This window comes from Microcaecilia unicolor, chromosome 5 (genome assembly GCF_901765095.1).
Source record: "Microcaecilia unicolor chromosome 5, aMicUni1.1, whole genome shotgun sequence".
Lineage (NCBI taxonomy): Eukaryota > Metazoa > Chordata > Amphibia > Gymnophiona > Siphonopidae > Microcaecilia > Microcaecilia unicolor.
Genome location: NC_044035.1, coordinates 124,622,109 through 124,649,225, shown reverse-complemented (window position 1 = coordinate 124,649,225; position 27,117 = coordinate 124,622,109). Strand labels below are relative to the sequence as shown.

General features: G+C 46.5%; 1 protein-coding gene across 8 annotated transcripts in view; it reads right to left on the bottom strand.

The window, feature by feature from the left end:
• CSGALNACT2 (chondroitin sulfate N-acetylgalactosaminyltransferase 2) overlaps nt 1-23,492 on the bottom strand; it is a 121,396-nt gene extending 97,904 nt beyond the window's left edge. For 3 of the 8 annotated variants that reach the window (XM_030203252.1, XM_030203256.1, XM_030203255.1), the window contains exons 1-2: nt 22,758-22,778; nt 19,061-19,262 (exon numbers count right to left, since the gene is read on the bottom strand). The gene's annotated coding sequence lies outside the window, so the exon portion shown is untranslated. Of the gene's footprint in view, nt 1-10,265; nt 10,461-10,844; nt 11,289-19,060; nt 19,263-22,757; nt 22,779-23,426 lie in introns of those variants that run through there. The other 5 variants (XM_030203254.1, XM_030203250.1, XM_030203253.1 and 2 more) reach the window with 4 other exon arrangements.
• Nucleotides 23,493-27,117: the final 3,625 nt, after the last annotated feature.

Here is a 27,117-nt window from a genome sequence, read left to right as displayed (position 1 = left end):
GTGAACTACAAATGTGTACTGTAAGAACTACAAATGTTTACTGCGCATGTCAACTGTGATGTATAAGGGGCCTAATGCGCAGGCCCAGCAGGGAAGTATAAATGTAAGTGTCAGATGATTTGTGACACACAGTATCCTGAGAGTACTCAGTGCTGTTCATTGCTAGCAATAAAGTTGCATTGCTTTGGAACCAATTTGCCTTTTGTCTCCTGATTTAGTTAGTCTGTTTCATTGGCGAGCCAGCCAGGAGTGTCTACAAAAGGGAAATCGGATTATATTCTTCCCCTCCCCCACTGCAGTTGAGTCGGGTCATCGACCCCCTCCCGAGAAGGTGGTGAGTGGCCACCGCTGATTTCAGTGTCCATCCCCCGGTGGAGGGCCGATCGATTCCGGCTGACTGGAGGTGGGGCTGCGTGGTTCCGGCAAGGCACCTTTTTGACTCCGGAGAGAAGCGCACCGACGGCGCAGCCTGCGACCCCGGCGGACAGGCGAGTATACTCAACGTAGTGACCGGCCCAGTAAGGACCGAAGAAGAGGCATGATCACCCTCTTTTAGCCAGTGACTAATACGGACTAGGTCCCGAAACTCACTAGGCTCGGCGAAGAAACCGTACGGGAGGGTTTCTTGTGGCGTGTGGAAGTTGTGTGAGTGGGCTTGCATTTCCGGATCGGGCGACCGCATTCCGGTCAGGCCGAGTGTTGATCCTTCTGTGTCCGGTGGAACGAGACCCCTTACTCCTCCACCATCCTTTTCCCCCTTTGTCTGTCTCCTATCCTTTGGCACTCAGGTTAGGATGGGCGGGGGTGGATCCACACCTTTAGACTTAATGACGGAACACTTTAGCGAGGTGTTCGACCAAGATAACTGTAGTAGGGCCGGGATGATACAGCGATGTCAATTTATGTGGCCTGGACTAGGGATTGCTGAGTGGCCTCCGGAAGGGTCATTTGAGTATGAGAAAGTGGCGGCAGTCATGGATATTGTTATAGTTGAAGGAAATCCAGGCTGTCCCGAGGACATACCGTACATAGAAGCGTGGTTGAATGTAGTCCGGAACCCGCCAAACTGGGCCCAACATAAGGTAGAAAAGGCCGCCCTCATGGTGGTAAACCAGAGAAAGGGGCGGAAAACTAAACTTAAAGCACAAAGCCCTGCGGACCCATGCCTTCACTCTCCAAATCCCGGCAACCGTTGCCGTTCCGAGGGCCGCAGGGACCGCCGCCATAAGGCCGTCCGCCCCTAGCATCGAAGCCCCAGAGACCACGCCCCGTACTACCACTGCTAAGACTGAGGCCACGCCCTGTGCTACCACTACACTTCCCAGAACGAGACCCATGAAGGAAACCCGAGGGAAAGTTCAGGATTTGCCCGAAAAGGTGGCTCCGAAGGCTCCGATACTTGCTACGTCGGAGACCTACGAGGATGATATTGCGCCCCCTCCCTACGCCCCTATATACCCCGACCTCGCGGACGTGGCGGAAGGCCAGAATAACGCCGAGGCCTCTGAGTCAGAGTCAGACGCTGAAGGCACGTCCCAACCAGGCTCGCCCGAGTCAAAAGGCCCCGCAACTTCGAGGAAGAGCCAAAGGGTCGTGAAGAAAATTACTCGGTTTCCCCAATCGAGTCCGCGAGACACCCTCCCCTCCAGTCGCAGGGCGGGAATTACTGACCTCTACCCGGTCCGACAATCTACCACCTATACCCCTAACCCGACAGCGGAAGGGGGCCAGCCCATCGAGTCCACCGTCTACAGCCACGTTCCCTTCTCCAGTGCCGACTTGTATAACTGGAAATTACATGGGCCTTCGTACGACCAGAAACCTGAACAGCTGATAGAGCTGGTGGAAGGTATCATATACAGTTATAATCCTACATGGGGTGATCTCAGGCAATTGAGTGCCCACATTCTGACCACTGAGGAACGCCGCCTCTTACAGCAGAATATGGAACAAGCCGTCCGGGACGCCAACCCGGGCCATGCCAACGTACAGAACCTCTTAGACACGGAAGTACCTACCGCGGCCCCTGCGTGGGACTATCGAACCGCTGAAGGCCAAACCGTCATCCGCCGGTATCAGCAAGCATACCTGGCGGCCCTTAAAAAGGGAAAACAGAAGATTACTAATATGGGAAAAATCCACAATGTAGTTCAACAGAAGGACGAAAGCCCGGGGGATTTCCTTGAACGACTTATGGAAGCTTTTAGAAAACATAGTCCAATCAATCCCGAAGATCCCAAGAACGTCCCTACAGTAGTCATGAGTTTTGTCAGTCAATCAGCACCGGATATACGAAGGAAGCTTCAGAGCACTGAAGGATTTGAAGGGATGAGTATCAGCCAACTGAAAGCTATAGCTGATCGCGTATTCGGATACCGCGACCAGGAAGAGAAGACTGAAGCCCAGAAGGAATCGACCAGACGGATGCGCGAGAAGGCAGATGTGCTGGCCACGGTACTGGAAGAACGTCTGGGGTCCAGACCGCGTGGTAGAGGCAAGGGCCGGAGAGGACGAGGGGCACGGTCCCCCATAGGACGCAACCAGTGCGCTAATTGCCGAGAAGAAGGGCACTGGTGGGCAGAATGCCCGGAGAAGCCACGGGACCAGAACAGAGGGGAGGAGGATGATGACCACCCAAGAGGCCCCAGACAGGGACAGCGAGGACGGGGGCCGCGGCCGAGGACGTGGCGAACGGCAGGAATGGCAGATGGCCCTTGACGCTACCCGGGACCATACTGCATGAAGGGACCGGGAGGGCAGAGTCCCCACTGACCCTCTGGTGGATGAAGGCTCTACTAGACACTGGGGCCCAGCGATCTGTTATCACCACTGCCATAGCCCGGCCACGAAAGAATCCATACCGATTGTGGGTGCCTCCGGGAAGTCACTCACTGCTCCCCTCCTCAAGGAGCGCCAAGTCCGGATCGGGGGAACGATGGTGTCTCACCAGTTCATACATGTCCCCGAATGTCCAATTCCACTGATTGGCCGAGACCTATTGTGCAAACTCCAAGCCTCCTTGAAGTTTAAGACCACGGGTGAAGTAGAAGCTCATTTTGAAGACCGACCGGTGACGCTTATCTGCCCTGTGCGGGAAGAATGGAGACTACACGCCCCCCTACTTGCAGGCCCTGACGACTGCCGTTATTGCCAGGACACCCCGTTCGCACGGCAAAGGAGAACCCTGATGGCTGGAGTGCCCAACGTGTGGGCAGAAGTGAACCCCGGTGGACTGGCCGTTAACGCCATCCTCATCTGGATTGAACTCAAACCAAATGCTCAAGTTGTCAACCAAGGACAATATCACATCCCTTATGCAGCCCGGCATAGTATGCAAACTCATCTACAGAAACTCCTTCAACAAGGGGTTCTCAAACCGATCAGATCTGTGTGGAACACCCCACTGTTGCCCGTTAAGAAGCCAGGGACATCAGAGTACAGACCCGTCCAGGACCTGAGGAAAGTCAACAACCAGGTAGCCGACATAGTTGCCCTCGTACCGAACCCCTACTCCATCCTAGCCCAAGTGCCAGCCCAGACCAAGTGGTACAGTGTCATTGATCTGAAGGACACCTTCTTCTCCATCCCTCTTGCTGTCGACAGCCAGAAGTTGTTTGCCTTCACGTGGGAAGACTTACAGACCGGAAGTAAGCAACAATTTACATGGACTCGGCTTCCCCAGGGATTCAAGAACTTGCCCACCCTCTTTGGTGATCAACTTGCCCAGGACCTGAGGATGTATCAGGACGAGTATGGGCCGGTCGTTCAATACGTGGACGACCTGTTGGTGGCCCGTGAAACGTACACGGACTGTGCAGAAGCTACCTTTTACCTCTTGAAAACCTTGGAAGCCCAGGGGTACCGAGCCAGTCGAAAAAAGGCCCAGATATGCGAGATCGAAGTCGAGTACCTGGGTTTTCGCCTACGAGAAGGAAACCGAAGGCTCGGTACACCCCGTACCCAAGCTATCCGCAATCAACCCACCCCTGCAAATAAGAAGGAATTGCGGGCATTACTAGGCGCAGCTGGGTATTGCCGGATCTGGATCATTAACTTCGCAGTCCTGACCCAAGATTTGTACGCCAAACTGAAAGGACCTGAACTCGAGGGCCAAAATCTCCAGTGGGAGAAGCGCGAACTGAAAGCCCTTCAGGACCTCAAGGAGGCCCTTGTATCCCCACCAGCGCTCGGACTGCCAGATGTGACCAAGCCGTTCCACTTGTTCATCGACGAAAAGAAGGGATTGGCACTTGGAGTCCTTACCCAACTGGTCGGCACCTGGCAACGCCCTGTAGCATACCTCTCCAAGGGCATGGACAACGTGGCACGAGGATGGCCGGGCTGTCTCCGAAGCATTGCGGCGGCCTGTCTGCTGATACACGAGGCCAATAAACTCACGTTTGGCCAAACACTTTTTGTGACTACACCCCACACCATCCGCGGCCTACTCGAGAGCCACGGACCCAGATGGATGACCAACTCCCGATTGGTTAAATACCAAGCCCTCCTATGCGAGAATCCGGAGGTGCGAATCCTAGATACAACTAATCTTAATCCCGCCACCCTCCTTCCGGCCCCTGAACCACCACTCCACGACTGTGAGGAGGTAATGGCCACTGTGCATTCCAGCAGACCTGACCTCAAGGACCAACCCTGGCAAGGGGGCATCACCCTGTTCACCGATGGAAGCAGCCAGGTGATAGAGGGCATTCGAACAGCTGGCTATGCTGTTGTGTCTGAGGACCATGTGATCGAGGCTATGGCTCTGCCGCCCGGAACGTCAGCCCAGAAAGCGGAACTGATCGCCCTCACGAGAGCCCTCCTGTGGGCTGAAGGAAAAGTTGTTAACATCTACACCGACTCCAAGTACGCTTTCCTCACCCTCCAGGTGCACGGAGCCTTGTATAAGGAAAGGGGATTTCTGACAGCTGAGGGGAAAGGACTTGCAAATGCCGCTGAGATCTGCCAATTACTTGAGTCAGTATGGAAACCGAAGAAAGTAGCTGTGATGCACTGCAGGGCCCACACAGGCCGGACGGACCCTATCGCCCGGGGAAATCAGCAGGCAGACGACGCTGCGAAAAGGGCGAGTCGACTCCCTTACCTTTCTCATTCCTCTGACCCTGTACTCTTTGTTCACCTCCCCACAGAGACCCCCATCTATGCCCCACAAGAGACTGAGTGGGCCCGGCAAGAGGGCCTGGAGTCACGCAATGGCTGGTGGGTACTACAGGATGGGCGCATATGGATACCCGAAGCCTTGGCCTGGACGGTGGCCAGGGAGGCCCACAACTACACCCATCTGGGCAAGGACGCTCTGGGGCGCCTACTGGAGAAGACCTATTATATCAACAAATTGTTCCTCTGGACCAAAAATGCTTCCAGCCAATGCGCAACTTGTGCTCGAAATAACCCAAGGACAGGGCCCGGTCCGACGCCAGGACATGTTCTGCGGGGCACTAGCCCGTTCCACGTCTGCCAGATTGACTTCACGCATATGCCCCCAGCCCGGGGCTACAAAGCCATTCTCGTCGTCGTGTGTATTTACACAGGATGGATTGAGGCCCAGCCCACCCGAACAGAAATGGCTAAAGAAGTCACCTCCTTACTGATCCATCACCTCCTGCCAAGATACGGCCTTCCCAGACAGATAAACTCCAACAACGGCCCCGCATTCGCTAGCGAAGTGACACAACAACTCAGTACAAGGCTGGGCCTCGATTGGAAGTTACATTGTGCATGGAGACCCCAGAGCAGTGGAATAGTGGAGAGAGCTAACTGATCCCTGAAGAACCAGCTGGCTAAGTTATGCCAGGAAGCCAAAGCTAAATGGCCCGACCTGCTCCCACTGGCCCTACTGCATCTCAGGTGCACCCCCAAGGCTACAGGCCTTACGCCCTACGAGATGATGTACGCCCGACCGCCACCGCTACCCTCCTTTCCCGATTCCTTGCAGATACAGGGCGAGAGCTCCCTAGTAAAACAGATGAAGGCCCTACGCGAGGTAGTGCAGGACATCCAACAGTACACCGAGAGCATAGGTCCTCTAGTCCTTACTAGTCCTACACATCAGTTTAGGGTGGGGGATGAAGTCTGGGTAAAAGAGTGGGATGAGTCTGACTGTCTAAAGCCCAAGTGGAAAGGGCCCTCCCTTGTTCTCCTAACTACCCCAACCGCTGTTAAAATTGCAGGAAGTCCCGTGTGGATACATTGGACCAGGCTGAAACCTGCTGCATCTACCGGCGGCACACCCAGAGTTTGGACCGCCCGTCAACACCCTGACGCTCCACTACGGCTGACCCTGACGAGGAAGTGAACCAGGTCCATGTCTACCCAGCAACAGAAGCTCAGCTATTGGACCCACTGCTTTTTCGGCTCCCTGTTTATTGGAGCCGTCATTCTCAGTCTCATAATCTTCCTACTGCAGAGATTGGGATACCTCCCCCCATCCCTATGATGTTGAACCTGCTCTTCATAATCCTCCTTTGCTCAGCCTCGAACCAGTCTACCACCCTGAGTCAGAACTGTACTGTGTGTTTGCGCTCAGTACGACATCGCATAGAGGGGGGATATCACCTGGTCACCACCCTCATTCATCAATCACAGCCTCCGGAAGGTGATTGCCGGCCCCTTCCGGTTTGTGCTATTACGACCCCGACTGGACTCCAACAGTTTCACAGGTGCCTCCAGAACAATCTCACTATCTGCCACAGCCCTGTCAAGCCAAGATACTACAATGTCACCCTCAGCGTGGGACTCCCTCAGTACGTCAGATCTATGGGAGTCCAGGGGACGGCATCCTGTATTACGTGAATTCTACCCGCATTATTGCAGGTGGTACTCAAACTGTGGCCACCCTTACCTTTGACGTCTGTGTTGCTATAGACAGACACCCCTGGTCCCACAAGTGCGGAAGTCTAGCTTGGCGCAAGGCCTACGCAAATGATCACAAGTATGTCTGCCCCCTTACTCTAGACGGAAGATATGGCTCTCCCTGGTCTTGGTTACCTTGTGCAGCAGACACCCGGACCTCGGGATGGGAACGAGTGTGTGCCTACACAGGAGGCGGATACCCCGGATGTCCCGGTCTAGGTGAAATTCGCAGGGGCTCCGACAACACCGTGCTCCTTGAATGGCCACTGAGGGGACCCGGGACCCCCTGGAGACAAACCTGGGGTTTTGGCATCGACGGGGCCGGAATGGACCCTATAACTTTCATTACCATTAGCCAGAGCCTTGAAGAGAAGGCACCCACACACTATCAGACCACGGTTGTCGGCTACCAGGATGTATTCGACGAAATTGCTCGCGCTGAGGAGGCAGCGACTAAGTTCCCCATCTCTCCCGAAGCTCGGAACATGTTCATCAACCTGGCCGAAAACATTGCCCTTTCCCTAGGAATTGCCAACTGTTTCGTCTGTGGAGGCACCGACATGGGTGAACAATGGCCCTGGGAAGCGAAGGAGATTCATCAGCACATGTGGGACGCCCTTAACGTCACCAACATTACCTTTCCCCGGCGTCCGAGGCCCTACGAGTGGGCCCTGAGAACCAACATCATAGGTACCCTCTGCGCTAGTCGAGCTCCCTCGAAGCGCTATTCCGTCCCAGTGGGAGATTCCGCTTGCACGGGGGTCCTTCAGTTTAATGGAAGCCGAACCACCTGGTGGCAAACGGACAACCTGCCCGCCCCAGAGCCCATTTGGACCGAACCCACACTGAATGCAACATGGACATACGGGGGAAACGCCTCCCTTAAATGGATAGCCCCGGAGGGCTACTACTACATTTGCGGTCGCAGAGCCTATGAGCAGCTCCCGGCCCGCTGGTACGGTACCTGTCTCTTGGGCACCGTCCGTCCTAGTTTCTTCCTCCTGCCCCTGCGCGTAGGCGAGACGTTAGGTATACCTCTCTATATGGAACAAGGGCCTGGAAATATAGGCAGAAGAAAACGGTCCCCTCGAGACACCAAGCCCAAGGTCCAGATTGGAGATTGGAAGGATAACGAGTGGCCACCAGAACGCATCATTCATTACTATGGGCCGGCCACATGGGCTGAGGATGGCACGTATGGGTACCGTACCCCCATCTACATGCTGAATCGTATCATCCGTTTGCAGGCAGTGCTCGAAATCCTCACTAACGATTCGGCCTTTGCCCTTAACATCTTGGCACGCCAAAACACCAAATTGATTACCGCAGTATACCAGAATCGCTTGGCTCTTGATTACCTCTTAGCCCACGAGGGCGGAGTGTGTGGCAAATTTAATCTCAGCAACTGCTGTCTACAAATTGATGACCAGAGTCACGTCATCAGGGAGATCACTGACCGCATGGTGAAACTGGCTTACGTACCTGTCCAAACCTGGAACAGCGCCTGGGATTGGACATCCTCTTTAACCAACTGGCTACCGACGTCTGGGAGCCTCAAGAGTCTCCTCGTCATGGGTGGCCTCTTCTTGTTGTCCTGCTTATTAATACCCTTGTCTCTCCCCTTTGTTTTCAGGTGTCTTCGCTCCACCATGGAGAGCATCGCTGACCGCCGAGCAGCCGCCCAACTCATGGCCCTCCAGATGTATTCCCCCATCCCCCAATTCGATGCGGATGATGCGGATGAAGCAGAATTCAGTTCTCCCGAGGCAATTAACGTGCCACCGCCCTTGTGCCAGCCAAAGTCCGGCTACAAAGGGGGGGGGGGGGGGGATTCCACTAGGGACCCTCCGTCTCAAACCCGGCGAAGCAACCAGCGGCTGCGCAAGAGCTTAGGGCTCCCTTTTTGCCTCCCTGCTAATGCTTCTTGTCTCTCTCTTCCCTTTCAGGGCTTATGGAGATGATACTCTCCACCAGAATGGATGTTCAAGTATCAAAAGGGGGGAATTGTAGGAGTGGATCTGAACACTTGATACTACTGGACCAACAGGACAACCTCAAGCTCTGTGCATACTGACTTTGTGCATACTACCTCTGCTTTTGCCTTTTTGGGCATACTTTATACTTGAATGTATTGGACATTTAAGTTCTATTGCACTGTGCCTTAACCAGTTTGTACTGCCTCGCTGCCTATTAGTGTAAGACAGAATGCAGGTGCAGTAGATAAACAGCTTGTAACATTAGTTGGCAAGGCTTGCACACAAAACCCAGCCTGCACGTAGGCGCAATATGAATAGATGGCCTTGGAGGGTGTCGTCACCTCCCCATCCTGCATCTCTGAGCCTAACGAACCTTATCTCCTCTGCTAGAAAGGAGCATTGTGTGTATAGAGCAAGATGCTAAGTTTCGTTTCCCTTGCCAGTATCATTTCAGTATTATGACGTGTGTATGGACTGTGAACTACAAATGTGTACTGTAAGAACTACAAATGTTTACTGCGCATGTCAACTGTGATGTATAAGGGGCCTAATGCGCAGGCCCAGCAGGGAAGTATAAATGTAAGTGTCAGATGATTTGTGACACACAGTATCCTGAGAGTACTCAGTGCTGTTCATTGCTAGCAATAAAGTTGCATTGCTTTGTTACCAATTTGCCTTTTGTCTCCTGATTTAGTTAGTCTGTTTCATTATGATAAAAAGTCATCAGGATGCCCCCCCCCCCCCCTTTACAAAACGAAAGGTAAAATTATGTATCATACCTGATAATTTTCTTTCCATTAATCATAGCCGATCAATCCATAGACTGGTATGTTCTCTATCTCCACCTGCTGGTAGATGGACACAACCCACCAGTCTATGGATTGATCGGCATGATATGGAAGGACACAATTCCTGTTAAATGAAGGAGAAAATGAAGAAACTGGATGGCAGATCCTTGGTCTCTCTCTCTTCCTTTTATAAATGTCTGTACACATCCAAACATCTTTAAAGTCACCTAGTTAAGACCAGAAGGGCTTTAGGGTCGCCATGCTTTCTCTTCCATCTGATCTACTGTGTCTGTGATCTTGCTAGATCAATGGGTCTCAATCCAGTTCTACAAACCTCTTTTTCTGAATCATTCTGATTCATAAAACACACATTTGTACATGAGTAAACGATGTGTATCTAGACCTCTTTTTTTCATCTTTGAAATTTAGCCTCTGCAATCTCATGCTCTAATGCCCCAAGGAGAGATAGGATAATTACACTTTGGAACATCTGAGAAGCGCAAATATGTTCGGGGAAACAAATTTGACTATTGTAAGATATTTTTTACTAACCATGGTAAATAAAAGTGCAAAAAAGTACCTAACTACATGAATAACTGAACGCCTACTAAACTTTTCAGTACCTTACCTTTTGTTCCTCAATTTTGCTGCTAATTGGAAAGCAGATTGCATAGAACGATGCACAATTAACGAGGTGGATAAAAACACAGGGGTATAACACTCTTCGGCCTGATTTATTTAACACACGTCAAACTTGTGAGCAGCAAAGCTCACCGTGAAGGCTTCACCCTCGACTACTTGCAAATCAATTTTTACAGATGTTTTCACACTTTTGTAAATGTTGCTACATCTCAAGCTTGTAAAAAAAAAAAAAAAAAAACCTGAAGAAAGACTGCATTGAAGAGGTGCACAACTTCATCAGTGGGTCACTATCAGATCTGGTTTTCCAGGTCCCCAAAGCCATGCAAATCATCCTGATGCTTAGCTCAAATGTATGCAAATACGTCTGATAAATATTAATTGTGGATATCCTGAAAACCAAGGTTCTTAGCAGCCCTTAAGGACCTCCGAAGTACAACTTTGCAAATCGAACTGCTTTTACAAATCGAAAGCTAGTGTGAAGAAGTCTACCTTAAGAATCTTTTTTCATCTGCAGGAAGCTAAGATCGCATAAATACCAAGTCACACGCATTAAAGCTGTACTCACACTCTCACACGCCGAGCATCCATCCTCACAGGCATTCGGGGATCGGGGGACCGGTCTCCTCACAGGCATTCGAGGATCGGCCTCCCCTCCGCATGATCTGCCATCTCTCCCTCTATCTTCCATTCTCCTCCTTGTCCGTGATACGGCACCTCTCCCCCGCCTCGATCAAACTCATACCTGAGGTCGCCCACTAACAATCCCACACTTTCCTCCTCCAGTGCCCCGTCCCCTATGATACACTACTACACATCACACAACTTTCTCTCCCTCTACATCCCACCCTGCCGGAAACAGGAAGTCAAGTTGCGTCAGAGACAGGGGGAGAACACGGCATGTCCGAAACATACTTTGTCGCTATAGATAACGGCGGGTCTTTCTGCTATGAAAATGCAGATTCCTCATGATGACACCGTTCATCGTCTTCAGATAATGGCTAGTACAAAAGCGCATTTCCACAGAGCTTCCCCCATAGATGTATTTGTGTAGGAGTGGACAAGCAAACACTGTGCACGGCCTGCAGCCATCACTAGACTGGCAGGACAACCTCGGGCTCTGTGCATACTACCTATGGACTTTGCATTCACACTTGCACCTTTGCTTTGTACCAAAACCTCAGCTTTCATATAATGAGCCTAGACTAAGACCTAAACCTGTGCAGTTTGGACTTTTACTAGTAGTATGTATTTGTTAACCAGCAGCTAGATAACAAGTTGTAGTAATCAGCAATTTGGGGTTGTAGGGAAGGCAGCTGGCTCTGCCAGCGCAGTCTCGTGATCCATGCATAGAGGCTGTATTGTGTAAATGTGCTGGAACACTGAAATAAGTTACTGTTTTGCTGCAGTTTATACTAGAGTTAGATTTTGCTGTAAAGGACAATCTATTGTGCTTAGCTAAAAGAAGCTGTAACTTGTAGCATGGCAGCCATTAACTTTGTTTTTTCTGTGAAATACATTTTCTCTCCTTCTGTGCCTTTTCTGAAATATAAGGCTTGCAAGCTGACAGTTAGCTCAGAAGAAGCAGCTGTAGCCAGATAGCAGAAACCAGCTGGAACTTGTGCTGCTTATCAGCATATTGCCTTATATAGTATATCAAAATATCGACAAAAAGCAAGACAATTTCCCTCTATTCTCTTACTACAGAGGAAAAGGCTTCAGACACTCAGTGAGCCAATATTTTTAATTTATAGGCTCACTGACTCGTTTAGCGGCTGCAATTTCTCCGCATACTTAGCCTACCACGAGCATCCTCATTAGCCAAAAACCTCTGCATTCATTTTTATAACTTTTTTTGAAACTTTTTTTAGTCCTTAGTAGTGTCACTTTATTTCAATCAACTTAAAAGGTACACTTATCATCTGCTGCTTTCTCATACAGGACTCCCGGCACGCCCTACAGTGAGCTCCCGTTTCGCCAACAGCTTCTTAAGGAGCAGTACCGTTTATCTCTAAGGATATATAACAAGCAGATTATTATAATCTCAAAGAGGGTAGAGAAAATCATTTACCAACAGTTAGAAAACTTACTTGAGAACTTCCTGTACTAACAAAATGCAGCGTCCTATCTTTCTAAAATGGCGGACGCTATTTATCATGACGCCGTCGATGTCTATCCAATCATATTCTCTTTGCTATTTAAAGGGCTAGGTAAGCTGAACACACTAGAAAAAAGCTTTCCAGTCTACTCATGTATTGAGCCCTATAGGGATTAGAGTTCGCAGTCTGTGTATCCATCTTTGTTCTCTGCGGATGAGTAACTTGTCCCTGACTCCGCCCCGGCTCGACACAGGGACCTGCTCTATCGCTATGCATTTATAGTCCTCAAATTTATGAGTCTTCTCTATACTATGTTTGACTAAAGGGGCTTCCATACGAGACACCTTTAAATTGTGTTTATGATCAGTTAACCGCTGTTTAAGTTGGCGAGTGGTTTTTCCTACATATAGTTTAGGACAGGTACATATCATGATGTATACAACGTATGTGGATTCACACGTTGTGTTACTCTTTAATTCATATCCTTTGTTGTCAATAGGATTCGTAAATCGTTGAGTGGTTAGCATATTTGGACAAAAGCTACATTTCCCACAATGGGTATGTCCTTTGCTCCTCTCTGCTGGTCTTTCATGTTCTTGTAAAAGTTCTTTCAAGTTTCTATCGCGGCTATATGCTATTCGTAATTTATGATTTAGGAACACTGGATGAGCTTGAATCAATCTCCAATGTTGTCTAATCACTTTGGTAACGCCTGAGTACCTTGCGAATATCTCAGCACACAAGTTTGTAGTTCTGCTTCTTTTACTTGAAGTTTTTTATGTTTTGGGATTAACAATTGTTCCCTATGATTATTTTTTGCTCTGGTATATGCTCGATTAAGAACGTTTTTGGGATATCCTCGTTCTTCAAACTTTTGAACTACTTCTTTGGCTCTACTTTTAAATTCCCTCTTATCATTGCAAATTCTTTTATACCTAAGTAATTGGGAAAACGGGAGGCTCTCTTTTGTATTTCTGGGATGATTGCTGGAAAAGTGCAATAAAGTATTTCGATCTGTCGGCTTAACATAAACCGTGGTTTGAAAATGATTATGTTGTTGTATTATTTTTACGTCTAAAAATGTTATTTGTTCAAAGGAATGTTGCATAGTGAACTTGATATTCACATCCCTCGAGTTCAACCAATGGAAAAAGTCAACCAGATCTTTTACTTCCCCTTCCCACAACATAAAAATATCGTCTATATATCTATACCATTTTAGGATTTGTTGTCTCCACTGGTTAGTGTGGATCCAATGCTCTTCAAAATCCGACATATACAGACAAGCTACCGACGGTGCACAAGTGGCTCCCATTGCTACTCCCTTTATTTGTTGGTAAATTTGGTCATTAAATAAGAAAACATTTTTTGTTAGAGCAATATTAAGTAGTTTCAACAAGAACAAGAACATCGAAATACTTTATTGCACTTTTCCAGCAATCATCCCAGAAATACAAAAGAGAGCCTCCCGTTTTCCCAATTACTTAGGTATAAAAGAATTTGCAATGATAAGAGGAAATTTAAAAGTAGAGCCAAAGAAGTAGTTCAAAAGTTTGAAGAACGAGGATATCCCAAAAACGTTCTTAATTGGGCATATACCAGAGCAAAAAATAATCATAGGGAACAATTGTTAATCCCAAAACATAAAAAACTTCAAGTAAAAGAAGCAGAACTACAAACTTGTGTGCTGAGATATTCGCAAGGTACTCAGGCGGTTACCAAAGTGATTAGACAACATTGGAGATTGATTCAAGCTCATCCAGTGTTCCTAAATCATAAATTACGAATAGCATATAGCCGCGATAGAAACTTGAAAGAACTTTTACAAGAACATGAAAGACCAGCAGAGAGGAGCAAAGGACATACCCATTGTGGGAAATGTAGCTTTTGTCCAAATATGCTAACCACTCAACGATTTACGAATCCTATTGACAACAAAGGATATGAATTAAAGAGTAACACAACGTGTGAATCCACATACGTTGTATACATCATGATATGTACCTGTCCTAAACTATATGTAGGAAAAACCACTCGCCAACTTAAACAGCGGTTAACTGATCATAAACACAATTTAAAGGTGTCTCGTATGGAAGCCCCTTTAGTCAAACATAGTATAGAGAAGACTCATAAATTTGAGGACTATAAATGCATAGCGATAGAGCAGGTCCCTGTGTCGAGCCGGGGCGGAGACAGGGACAAGTTACTCATCCACAGAGAACAAAGATGGATACACAGACTGCGAACTCTAATCCCTATAGGGCTCAATACAAGAGTAGACTGGAAAGCTTTTTTCTAGTGTGTTCAGCTTACCTAGCCCTTTAAATAGCAAAGAGAATATGATTAGATAGACATCGACGGCGTCATGATAAATAGCGTCCGCCATTTTAGAAAGATAGGACGCTGCATTTTGTTAGTACAGGAAGTTCTCAAGTAAGTTTTCTAACTGTTGGTAAATGATTTTCTCTACCCTCTTTGAGATTATATATCCTTAAGAAGCTGTTGGCGAAACGGGAGCTCGCTGTAGGGCGTGCCGGGAGTCCTGTATGAGAAAGCAGCAGAAGATAAGTGTACCTTTTAAGTTGATTGAAATAAAGTGACACTACTAAGGACTAAAAAAAGTTTCAAAAAAAGTTATAAAAATGAATGCAAAGGTTTTTGGCTAATGAGGATGCTCGTGGTAGGCTAAGTATGCGGAGAAATTGCAGCCGCTAAACGAGTCAGTGAGCCTATAAATTAAAAATATTGGCTCACTGAGTGTCTGAAGCCTTTTCCTCTGTAGTAAGAGAATAGAGGGAAATTGTCTTGCTTTTTGTCGATATTTTGGTAAAGAAAAGGTGAGCAAGCTCCATATCAAGCATTAATTGGGATTCTTATATGGTATATGCAATGCCAAATAACTGTGAATAGACTAGAGACCAGTGTTGGAAATAGAGGGTTGTGTGCAAAGCCAAAGATAAGTTTCGTTTCCTGGGTTCTGTGTAAGATCCTCTGTCTGTAACTGCGCATGACTACTGATAAGAACGAGTGTCAGGTGACGCTCAGGGAGCAGTATCCTGAGAGTACTCAGTGCTGTTCATTGCTAGCAATAAAGCTGCATTGCTTTGGAACCAATTCGCCTTTTGTCTCCTGATTTAGTTAGTCTGTTTCATTTGTAAAGCAGCTACATGGCTATCCTTGCATACTTTGATGGAGCACTAAGTGCATCAACGCAGCCTCGTCGTCAACCGACTCCAAGCAGTTAACCTCCTTACTTAATTGACTCTAGTTTTGTGACTGGTTGAGGGAGGCGGATGACTCGTACCCGTAGAGAAAGAAAGAACTGAGATCAGCGGCCTGGCTGGGCATGTTGTGAGCTGAATAAATAGTAAGTGCTCGTGCACAATCTAAAGTATGCAAAAGAACGTTCGTTAGCATCAATATATGAGCAGGTGGACAGAATACTGGAAGTATTACGGATTGATTTTAAATAAAGGGAAACACCACCTTAGGAAGAAATTGTGGGTGTGGTCAAAGAAGTAGCTTATTATGCGATATTTGAGTATTTTGGCTCATAATGTACCAGCGCTTGAAACTCACCAATACGGTGGGCGTGCTGTTGTAATCAAAAAGTGCTTTTTTCCCATATGATATAAGCTGCACTTGCTCTCTAGCGGGGCTGATGTAGGGAGGCTTATACCAAGGAGATTTAGGATTACTAAGAGGCAAGGGCACAGCACAGTGCACACTGACACATTCACATGCCAGCAGCATCAGAGGTCACCTGATCTACTGGCGCATTCGTGTGGCGATCTCCACGTGGGTTGGCATACCGTTACCCATGCACCGGTCGTTGGTCCTCCTTGCTTTAGCTTAGGTAGAGATCGCAAGTACAGCTGGGCGGAATTATTGGAGCGAGCACCGGGAGTACTTCTTGTACAGTGCTATTTGCCACCAAAGCCGTAAGTGTTAAATAACATACCGGGAGTTATTTTATTCATTTGCGCTGGTTGGGTAATTAAGGGCATACAAGGGACCATCATAGGTTAGAGCATGAAATTAAGCTGCTTTGAATATAACTTTAGCCAACTAAATAAAAAGGTCTACCTTATATGCATGAATGGTGACAAACTTACTGCTTATATAGGGGCTTGTTTACTAAAGCTTAGCTCCAGTTATCTGCAGCAGGGCCCATAGGAATAAAATGGGCCCTGCTGCAGATAACTCGAGCTAAGCTTTAGTGAACAGGGGGGGAAGGGGCATAGATTGTTAGCTTGATTTTAAATAATGCCTGCTACTTGGTCTTCTTATAGCAGGGTTTGGAGCGTGATTTAGCTCCTAAGAATTGCCATTCTGGGTCAGACCGATAGTCCAACTAGCCCACAAGTATCTGGCAGAATTTTAGAGTAGCAAGACTCCATCTACCGACCCCAGGGATAAATAGTAGCTTTCCCACGTCAACCTTAATAGCAGTTTATGGACTTTCCGACCAAAACATTTTTAAATGCAGATATGCTAATTGCTTTTTCCACATCATCATCCAATAATGAGTTCAAGAGCTTAACTATTCATTGAATGAAAAAACATGTTCTCCTATTTGTTTAAAACTATGAACCATGTAACTTCATGGAGTGTCTTCTTGTCTTAACCTTTTGAAAGAGTAAACAATCTATTCACCTTTACCTGTTCTTCTACTCCACTAAGGATTTTGTGGACCTGTAATCATATCCTCTCCTCAGCCGTCTCCTCTCCAAGCTGAAGAGCCCTAATCTCTTAAGCCTTTTCTCATATTAGAGGAGTGCTAGCCCCTTTTTGGTTGGCCTTTGAACCTTTTCTAATTTCGCTATATCTTTTTTTTAAGATATGATGACCAGAATTGCACACAGTACTAAAGGTGAGGTTGCACCATAGACAAATCAAAGGCATTAATAATACCTTGTCTTATTTTCTATCCCTTTCCTAATCCTATCCTAGCATTCTATTTGCTTTCCTGGCCACTGCCACACACACTGAGCAGATTGCAAAGAAGCTACTGTAAAGAGGCCACAACCATTGTGTAAAATATGGCAGCCCACCTTATATATTCAAGGGTATTGGGAGTTATCTTGGATTCTGCTTTCTTTTGAAAAACAGATTACTACCCTTAGTAGAAGATTCTTTTAATAAAGGAAGATTTTAGATCAAGCAGTTTTGCTTCCACAATTAGGTTATTGCAATTGACTTTACTTTCATATTTCGACTAGGCAGTTGAAATGTTTACAGTTGATTCAAGATTAATTGGACAATTTGAAAGTATGACTTGTTTTTCGAGATTATAACTGGTTAACTATAATTAAACATGTAGATTTTAAGGTTCTGTGATTTTTAAATCAATATCTGGGCTGAACTCTTGAGTGTTTAACTGAATTGCTGGTGTTTCCATCTGTAGATAGAAATATAGGTTTTTAGCAAACCCTGAAATTAGGGTTTTCCTCTCTGAAAAACATTTGCTTCAAATCTTTTTTTGAGATTTCTTTTCCTTTTACTGGGGCTAGATTATGGAATAATGTATGTGTCTGTGGGCCTGATAGAGTGACCCTAAGTAGCATCATTTGAAAATTTAAAACATACTTATACAGACAACATCCACCTATACAGACAATATCCAGTCTGTCTTTTCAGGATTCATTTTTAACTTATTGGCACTCTGGGAGCACAGAGGCATTGGTAGTGGAACACACGGTTTCGCAGTACCAGGAGGCAATTGAGGGCTAGTAGGAAGCATCTCTATCAAAAGTATAAACAGGCCCATGACCCAGTTCCTAGACCTCACTGATGAGTAAGTGGAGGAGTGGTCTAGTGGTTAGTGGTTTGAGCACCGGTCTTGCAATCCAGAGGTGGCCGGTTCAAATCCCACTCCTGCTCTTTGTGATCTTGGGCAAGTCACTTAACCCTCCATTGCCTCAGTTACAAACTTAGATTGTGAGCCCTCCTGGGACAGAAAAATATCCAGTGTACCTGAATGTGACTCACCTTGAGCTACTACTGAAAAAGGTGTGAGCAAAATCTAAATAAATAAATATAATTATTGGTTTGTCACACTGGTAGTAAATGTAATGATCGGTGCTCATACAAAAAAAACATCATGCTAATTTTTACAGTGTTTGTACTATATCAGTCTCACTGGTCCTGAATTACTAATTTCATTTCTTCCATAGACACAGAATGGGCACAAACCTTAGTAAACATTGTGAGCAACTTTGCGGCAAAGGGAGGAGAAGGATGAGGAGAAGCCCTGATGACAGGGAGTCAGGGAGTCAAATCCCAGTCTCAAGCTCTTTCTTCATTCTCCTTTGTGTTTCTGTGCTCCCTTCCTACTGTATGTGAGCATTAATGGCATGGCTCTGTGCTCCAAGTAATTATTTTATCAACCTTAACAACTGTAACAAAAATACTTATCCATAGTTCAGAAAAAAAGTTTGCAACTCAACAACTTTTCTTTCCATTAGTAACCCCAAATTTATTCTGCTACCAGAAGCTTGATGCACAGAAGTCCTTAGTATATGAAAAACCCAACTTCTACCATTAATACACTTATGGAAAAATTGTACCCAACCAACCAGTGGAACAGTAATATTTAGAAGCTCCAATTTTTATTAAGCAGTTTGGAAACTCAAGAAGATTACCAAATTAAGACAGATCTTAAAGTATAGAAGCAGCAACTAACCTGTTTAGATGAAAACATGTCTCTGGTCAACCGGTGTGCTTTTTAAATGTTTACACAGTGAATGAAATGTGCTTCAGAAATCAAGGAAGACCAGTTTTCTGGACTGCACTCCATCTGATCCACAGTTTTAGTCAACCTGGTACGTTTGGCATAACGACCACAAAAAAAAAAAAGCCATTCCAAAGCACAGTTGTCAGGTCATCTGTAAACAGTGGAAAGCATAATACAGATGGTTATTTTTGCAGACGGCTAAGAATGTGCTTTTTATGCAGGCAGCTAAAGGTTTGTTTGCTAGGGCTGCCCAAGTGAAAACTGGAGCTTGTGTTCTGTTTCCTGAATTAATTTAACTGAACTACGTGAGGACATTAATGAGTACCTTACAAATTATGGAGTACTCTGTAATTTTACAGGCCACACAAGCACTGCAACTTAAACAGTCCTGTGAATAACCATAAAAGTTTAACATCAAAGGGACAGTTTAAAAATCTCTATCTGACCTCTATTCATAGGCGGTCGGTGGCCCAACTGTTTGGGGAGGCTAAAGGGCGGGGGGTAGGGGTGGGGCCAGGGGCGGAGCTTACCTCCATAATTGTCTGACAACACAGAAAAAAAATAAGTAAAAATAAAATAGTCACAGTTAATACCTTTTATTAAATTTAGATATTAGATGTCAAAGAATAAAGTGGTTGCTCAAACCATATACTAACCACAATTGCTCAACTGCAAAACACTATGCACAACTTTGTGCAAAAACACACTCAGAACCTTACTGTACCATAAATATTACACTGGGCAGACCCTAATACACCAATATACCACCCATAGGGAAAATGCAGACCGTCCATCTCCAGAAAATTTGCTCTCTCCCCTGTCACCTCCATCTATGCCCAGCAATTCTCCTTTCTCCCCTGCCAATCCCCTCCATCCATGTCCAACAATTCTCCTCTCCCCTGCCCTCCTGTCCAGCGATTTCTTCTCTCCCCATGCCCTCCCCTCCAACCATCCAAATCCAGTAATTCGCCTGTACCCTGCCCTCCCCTCCTCTACAGCAGTCTGTTCTCTCCTCTTGAACTCGCCTTCTCTCCACATCCAGCGATTCTCCCTGCCTCCAGCCCTCCTCTCTGTTCCTTTCTGACCCCCCCGCGCAACCCTTTTCCTCTCCGTGGCAGCGGTTTTGCGAGGCAGCTCTGGCTCTCCCTCCTTCCTTCCTTGGTTCCCGCTCTGTGGCTCCCCGAATCGATCGGCAACCCCCCCCCCCCCACGCGTTTTAACCTTTACTTTCCGACGTGGCAGCGACATCAATCAAAGAAGAAGAAGGGCACAACAGGCTCTCTCCCTTCCAGCTTCTCTCTTCACACAGTGCTCCGGCCGGCCGGCCTTCAGCATCAGTGATGATGCATTTCCTGTTTCCACGAAGGCGGGGCACTGTGTGAAGAGAGAAGCTGGAAGGGAGGGAGCCTCCTATACCTATGCCTCTATTTCACATCTGCTCAGGTTTTCTGACTAAAATTTCTCTCAGTCAAGCTCAGTGAAAAACAGAGTGTTCAGGGTGCCCTGGCTTCTTCCTCTTGTTACCTACCCCCATGTCTGTCCCCTCATCTAGCATTAACACATTGTACAACAGTGCCTAAAGGGGGAATCAATTACCAGATAGAAAGATTTCTGCACAAGACAACTGCTAATGTGCTCAAAAGTTTGCATTCAATAATATCTTTGTATATACATTATTTTGCTAGTTCAAAGATATTTCAACCTCTATAGCATATAGTTTGCTCTGTGACTAGGGACAAGGTGTTATAAAATTTACCATTTTGTCTCCCTCCTCGGCTTCTCAGAGGAGCTTCATATTTACAAGGCTGTCATGGATAGGTTCAGGTGCAGCTAACACAAAATAAAAGCCTGGGGCAGCTGTTTTTCAATTCAGCCAAGCTGAAATTACTGTAATCATATTACCATCGTATATAATTAACCATTTACTACAGGTCCTTTTAATTTGGTGATCATGCTGAAACAACAAAAAATATATACTATTACACCTTTTTTTTCCCTCTCCCTACGGCCTCTGCTCTTCGTTTTCAAAACTTTCAGGGAACCTTCGCTGGCCAGAGGCCTGGAAGGGCTCATCTTTCACTCAGTAACAGGCATAATCCCTTCTACCCTGGGTCTGACTTTACCATGCCCAACTGCTCAAAGACAAGATTGTGAACTCTGATTCTTTTGCACTAGAACATGCAATGCTACAGCCCAATCAGAGGGCAGTTTTTCATTTTAAACAATATATTCTCTCCCTCAGAAGTGGATCATTAAGGGAAATGGACAGTGCCTTCCGGTGAGTGACTCATCTCCCAGCATTCCACATTATTATTTTCCTGCAGATAAAGCAGCTCATAGTTTTTTGTTGAAAGCAAAATCAATGGGTCCTCTGAGTCTCGAGTAGAAGACGACAAGGGACAGAAGGAAGAGATTTTTAAGACTCAGCTGGCACAGCTACCAGTATTAGAAGCCCTTGCAACTACCCCTTGTGGGGTTCAAGAGAGGTCTGGATGAATTCCTGGAGGAAAAGTCCACAAATTATTAGCTGGGTAGACTTGGGAAAGACTTCACTTATGCCTGGAAGTGAATTATGAGAAACTAGTAAAAAAGGCCCGTTTCTGACACAAATGAAACGGGCGCTAGCAAGGTTTTCCTCGGAGTGTGTATGTTTGGGAGAGTGTATGTGAGAGTGACTGTTTGAGAGTCAGAGTGAAAGTGTGAGTGTGTGAGAGAGAGAGTGAGTCTGGGTGTGAGTGTGTTTGTGAGAGAGTGTGTGTGTGAGAATGAGAGTGTGTGCAAGTGTGTATGAGAGACACAGTGTGAGAGAGAGTGTGTGTGTGTGGGCGAGAGAGAGAGAGTGTGTGTGAGACACAGATTCTCTGTTTGAGTGAGTGTATGAGACCAAGCGAGTGTGTGAGTGACTGTGTGGCACATAGAGAGTGAGTGTGATACAGTGTGAGACAGAGTGTGTGAGAGTGAGAGTCAGAAAGACATTGTATATCAAAGAGAGAGTGTGAGCCGTGCCCTCCCAATCCATGGCCATCTGTCCCCTGGCCCCTCCATTCATCCTTTTCCAGCAATTCCCCTCTCTCCCTGAGCCCTGCCCTCCCAATCAATGCCCATCCATGCTCCTCTGTCCCCTGCCCCCTCCATTCATCCCTTTCCAGCAATTCCCCTCTCTCCCTGAGCCCTGCCCTCCCAATCCATGGCCATCCATGTTTCTCTGTCACCTGCCCCCTCCATTCATCCCTATCCAGCATTTTCCCTCTCTGCCTGAGGCCTGCCCTGCAATCCATATCCATCCATGCCCATCTGTTCCCTCCATTCATCCCTATCCAGCATTTCCCCTCTCCCTGAGTCCTGCCCTTCCAATCCATGCCCATCCATGCTCCTTTGTCACCTGGCCCCTCCATTCATCCATTTCCAGCAATTCCCCTCTCTCCCTGAGCCCTGCCCTCGCAATCCATGCCCATCCATGCTCCTCTGTCCCCTGCCGCCTCCATTCATCCTTTTCCAGCAAGTCCCCTCTCTCCCTTCCATGACCCCCCCCCCCCCCTCGCATCCATGCTCCTCTCTATCCCATGTCCCAGCCTGGCCCGCCCTCTTCTCCCCCCCTTCGCATCCATGCATCGTTTTTTTTTTTTTTTCTTCTTTTTCAATTTACCTCCGTCACCGTGGCGTTTCCGGCAGCGAAGCGTCAGGGAAGGAGGCGGCGCTCCCGACGTCTAGCTTTCCCTTCGCTGTGTTCCGCCTTATTTTGAAGGCGGAACACAGCGAAGGGAAGGCTAGACGTCGGGAGCGCCGCCTCCTTCCCTGACGTTTCGCTTCCGGATTTGTTTGTTTTGTCGCGAGGGCGGGGCAGAGACGGCTGGCTGGCTGGCTTGAAGGGAGGCTTCACACCACGAATCCACGAACCCTTCAGCCTCAGCCTGGGAGTGACGTCAGATGGCTTCATAGAACGTTGTCCTCATTAGAACGTTCACGGTGCGTTTTATTATATTAGATCTTGTATTGTAGTCACATAGAATTGGTTTGTATTGCGATAAACCTGCATATCTGTAGGTGCTTGCTAGTTGTATCTTTTGCTGACTTCAATAAAATATATTTAAATATAAAATACATATCAGCGGATCTCTGTGCCCAGCGATGCGCCTTTTCGGTTTAAGCTTGCCAAGAACAGGTGATGAACAAGTACAATAAAGCAACGTGTTTGTGCTGTAATGAAATCAAAAGTTGGCCAGAAAGAACCTTGCTCCCATGCCTGGAGAAAGGGAAAACCCTTAAGCGCAGGCTTAGAAGGCAGTAAAACCACCCAAACCCTGACCCGACTTACTTTTCTGTTGCTCTCCCCCAAAAAGCGGATAAACAGATGTTGCACCACACGATACCTGCTTGCTGGCATTGATCAGACGAGCTCTAGACTTCCAGATTAGCCTGAGGATACAGCAGTGTTGCCAAATGAACGGCTTTCTCACAGGATTATGCACCTATCTTTTCTCCCTCTACCTCGCTACCATTCATAATGAGACACAGCTCCTTTCCTGCATCTACATTCCACTAACAGACAAGAAAATATTTCCAAACCTTTGTGTTTCTAGAGAGGAGGGGGGTGGATTAAATGTTAGTTATTGTATTAGATTTTGTTTTTCATGTCTCTAGGCTTTCCTTATCAATTTATTTTCTCCCCCACCCCATGTTTCCTCTCCCCTATGATTTTTAGGTTTTTTTTTCTTCTGCTCTCCGTTATATTCTCTCAGCATGTCCTCTATATTTTTATCCTGTCATCTTTTTTTTTTTGCTTTTATTATAGGTTCCATTAATTTTGTTTTCTCTTTTCTCGCTGTTCCCCTAAACTCTTCCATTCTCCTACTCCTCCTGCTCTAAAACACACGTCACTCCTCACTTCCCCACATACACTCCATCTCTCATCCTTCACCTCGTTCACTCGTCTCTTCCTCTGCCCTTCCATCTTTCCTCCTCTCATCTTCACCATCCTCTCCCTTCTTTCCACTTCTGCCCCATCCCACTCTCCATCTCTCATCCTTCACCTCACTTACTCATCTCTTCCATCCTTCCTTCTCTCGTCTTCACCATCCTCTCCCTTCACTTCTGCCCCATCCCACTCATTTCTCCTCCTCACCCTTAGTTCTTCTTTCTCAACTTCCTCACCTTCCCTCTCCTCTTGCTTTTCTTTCTCCTCATCTTTCTGCCTCCCTATTGTTTCCTTTACAGTGCTCAGCATCTTTTTTCCTCCCACCACGTGTTCCAACATCTCCATTTCTTACCACTTTCCCTCTTGGGTTCCCCCTCCCTTTAAACCTTCCTGTTGTGGCTCCTTTCTATTACCACAATAGTGTTGGCACTGCTGACTTTTTTTACTTAGTGCTTTTTTTGTAGAAAAAAAAAAAGGACTGATACTCATACAGGATCACTATCTCTGGCTCTACAGTGTTTAATACAGACAGTTCAACACAGACATTAGAAGACTCCTGAGACAAGCTGGTTGGCCAAAACACAGCTGTGTTGAGTCTTTGTTAGACAATAAATCTCTTAGAATACTGAAGCATTATCCACTTGTGTTTGAATCACCTTACACAAGTAATTCAAAAGTGTTTACCTGGAGAGAATAGAGGGCTACTGGCTAGATCTCTTTTGGGTTTCTTACCTATTATGAAGCACTACAGAGCCTCAACTCAAGTGCACTGCAAGTCATGGCTGGTCATACTCATACAAGGAACAGGAAGTGTGCATCAGAGGAGGCCGGACTCAACAGTGACTTGCAGGATGCTCAACCATGACTAGCCAGGTAAGGTCCTATCTCAGTCCTTTGAGGTTAGGGTACGTTCCTAAGTCCTCCCACAATCCCCCAGCCTATTCGCCTATGTAGATCGTATGCAAATGAGCATTGGTTTACTCAGTCCCTGGCCATCTGGTGCTCGTACCCAGCTATCAAGGAATCTGGTCAATAATCTCAAGAAGTGTTAATCCCCCCCCCCCCCCCCCCCAATCACCTCCCACGTAGCCTCCCAGACGGCTACTTCCTCCTGCACAGAGGTCTAAAATCCTCACCTGAAATGTAAGGGGTTGCTTTGGTACTATCTCAGGTCCATGTACTTGTCTTATATCATTGACCCTTGGAATTTTTTTTTGTAAGGCTAGGGTTACTCACAGGGTTAAATTATTTAATAAACACTTTTGAATTACTTGTCTAAGGTGATTCAAACACAAGTGGATAATGCTTCAGTATTCTAAGAGATTTAATGTCTAACAAAGACTCAACACAGCTGTGTTTTGGCCAACCAGCTTGCCTCAGGAGTCTTCTAATGTTGTCTGTGTTGAACTGTCTGTATTAAACACTGTAGAGCCAGAGATAGTGATCCTGTATGAGTATCAGTACTTTTTTTTTTCTACAAAAAAAGCACTAAGTAAAAAAAGTCAGCAGCTTCTCTTATCTTTGGAGGCTCAGGGATACCTGAGACTCTAGACTCTGTTAGCATAAAGGATGTTGCTTTTCCCTTGGAATGGAAAGTTGCTCCCACAGTACAGATTTGCCAGAGGATTTCTGTACCTCTTCTTCCTTCACTCCTGAGCTCTGGGCAAGTGTATGCCGGGGTGGGCAACCTGCGACCCACCATTTGAATTTTATGTGGCCCCTATGGAAAGTATACACAAAAAATGTCATCAGCCAGCGTTTGGCAATTATAAGTACTGTCTGCCTGATATTTAGCGCTATTTAACTGGTCAGGAACGGCTCCTGGCTGGTTAAATAACCTTAAGATGGCTAGCTATCTCTGCTGAATATTAGCACTTAGCAGCTAGCCCAGTCACCGGCTATGTCACGCGATATAGCCGGTTAGTGCCAATATTTACCGGCTGACCAACTAAATTAAGTGGCCAAAGATAGACCTACTACTTATGTGGGTCTATTTTTGGCCACTATAGCTTAGCCGGTTAGCTGATGAATATTGGCTTAACTGGCTTTGTTCATAGCGGCCAAAAAACCCGGAAGTTCATTGCCGGTTGCTGGATATGGCCCGGCATTGAATTTCCGGGTTTTCTACCAACTATGGGAGTTAGCTAGGCTGCTTCCTGTGGTCTGAATATCGGCCGCTGTATTTCACAAATATTTTCAGTTTGTTTCCGTCATTTTTAGTTAAGTTTTTGTGCTTATCTATTTATCGCAGAATGTCTATGGAGATCTATGTATTTCTGGTTCTAACATTATGTAATGTTGCAGCCCGCCAAGGATAGTACTGACATTCATGTGGCCTTCTGTGTATAAGGGTTGCTCACCTCTGACTTGCTTAAGTGCTATTCTGTAAGGTCGCACACAAGTAGCATTACACATAAATGCAAGGGGGGCATATGCATGGGCAGGTAATAGGCAAGGCTCCCACCTTAGAGTGCTGCAAGTTTTTATTTATTAATTTTATTCAGTCTTTTTATACTGCCTTTGCCAACAATCAGTTCAATCATAAAACATAATCAAAGTAAGGAAAAGAACTAAAAGTGTAATACAGGCAAGCACACACCAACTAAGAAACACTAAATACACACCAAGTGGGCCTTTTACAAAGGTGCGCTAGTGTTTTTAGCACACACTAAAAATAAGCATGTGCAAAAAGCTAGAGATGTCGATATATTCCTATAGGTGTCTCTAGCATTTAGCACGCATTAATCAGCGCACATTAAAAATGCTACCGCGCCTTTGTAAAAGACCCTCCTAAATGGTAAGGGGGAAGAAGGGGGAAACACTCAGGGGAAGGGTTATGGTAAATCCGGAGCAAACATCCAGGAGACCCAACCCTAAGGAACAGAAAAGCCTTGTTGAAAAAGCCAGGCTTTAACCAGAAGTTTACATTTCTGCAAAGAAAGCTGAGGTCGTATGAAAAGAGGTAAAGAGTTCCATAGAGCAGGCGCAGCAAAGTAGAAAGCTCAGTGTCTAGTAGAATTGAGGATGGCATTTTTGGGGCTGGGAAGAACTAACCGGTAGTCGTTTAAAAAGCAGAGGACACGGCATGCTG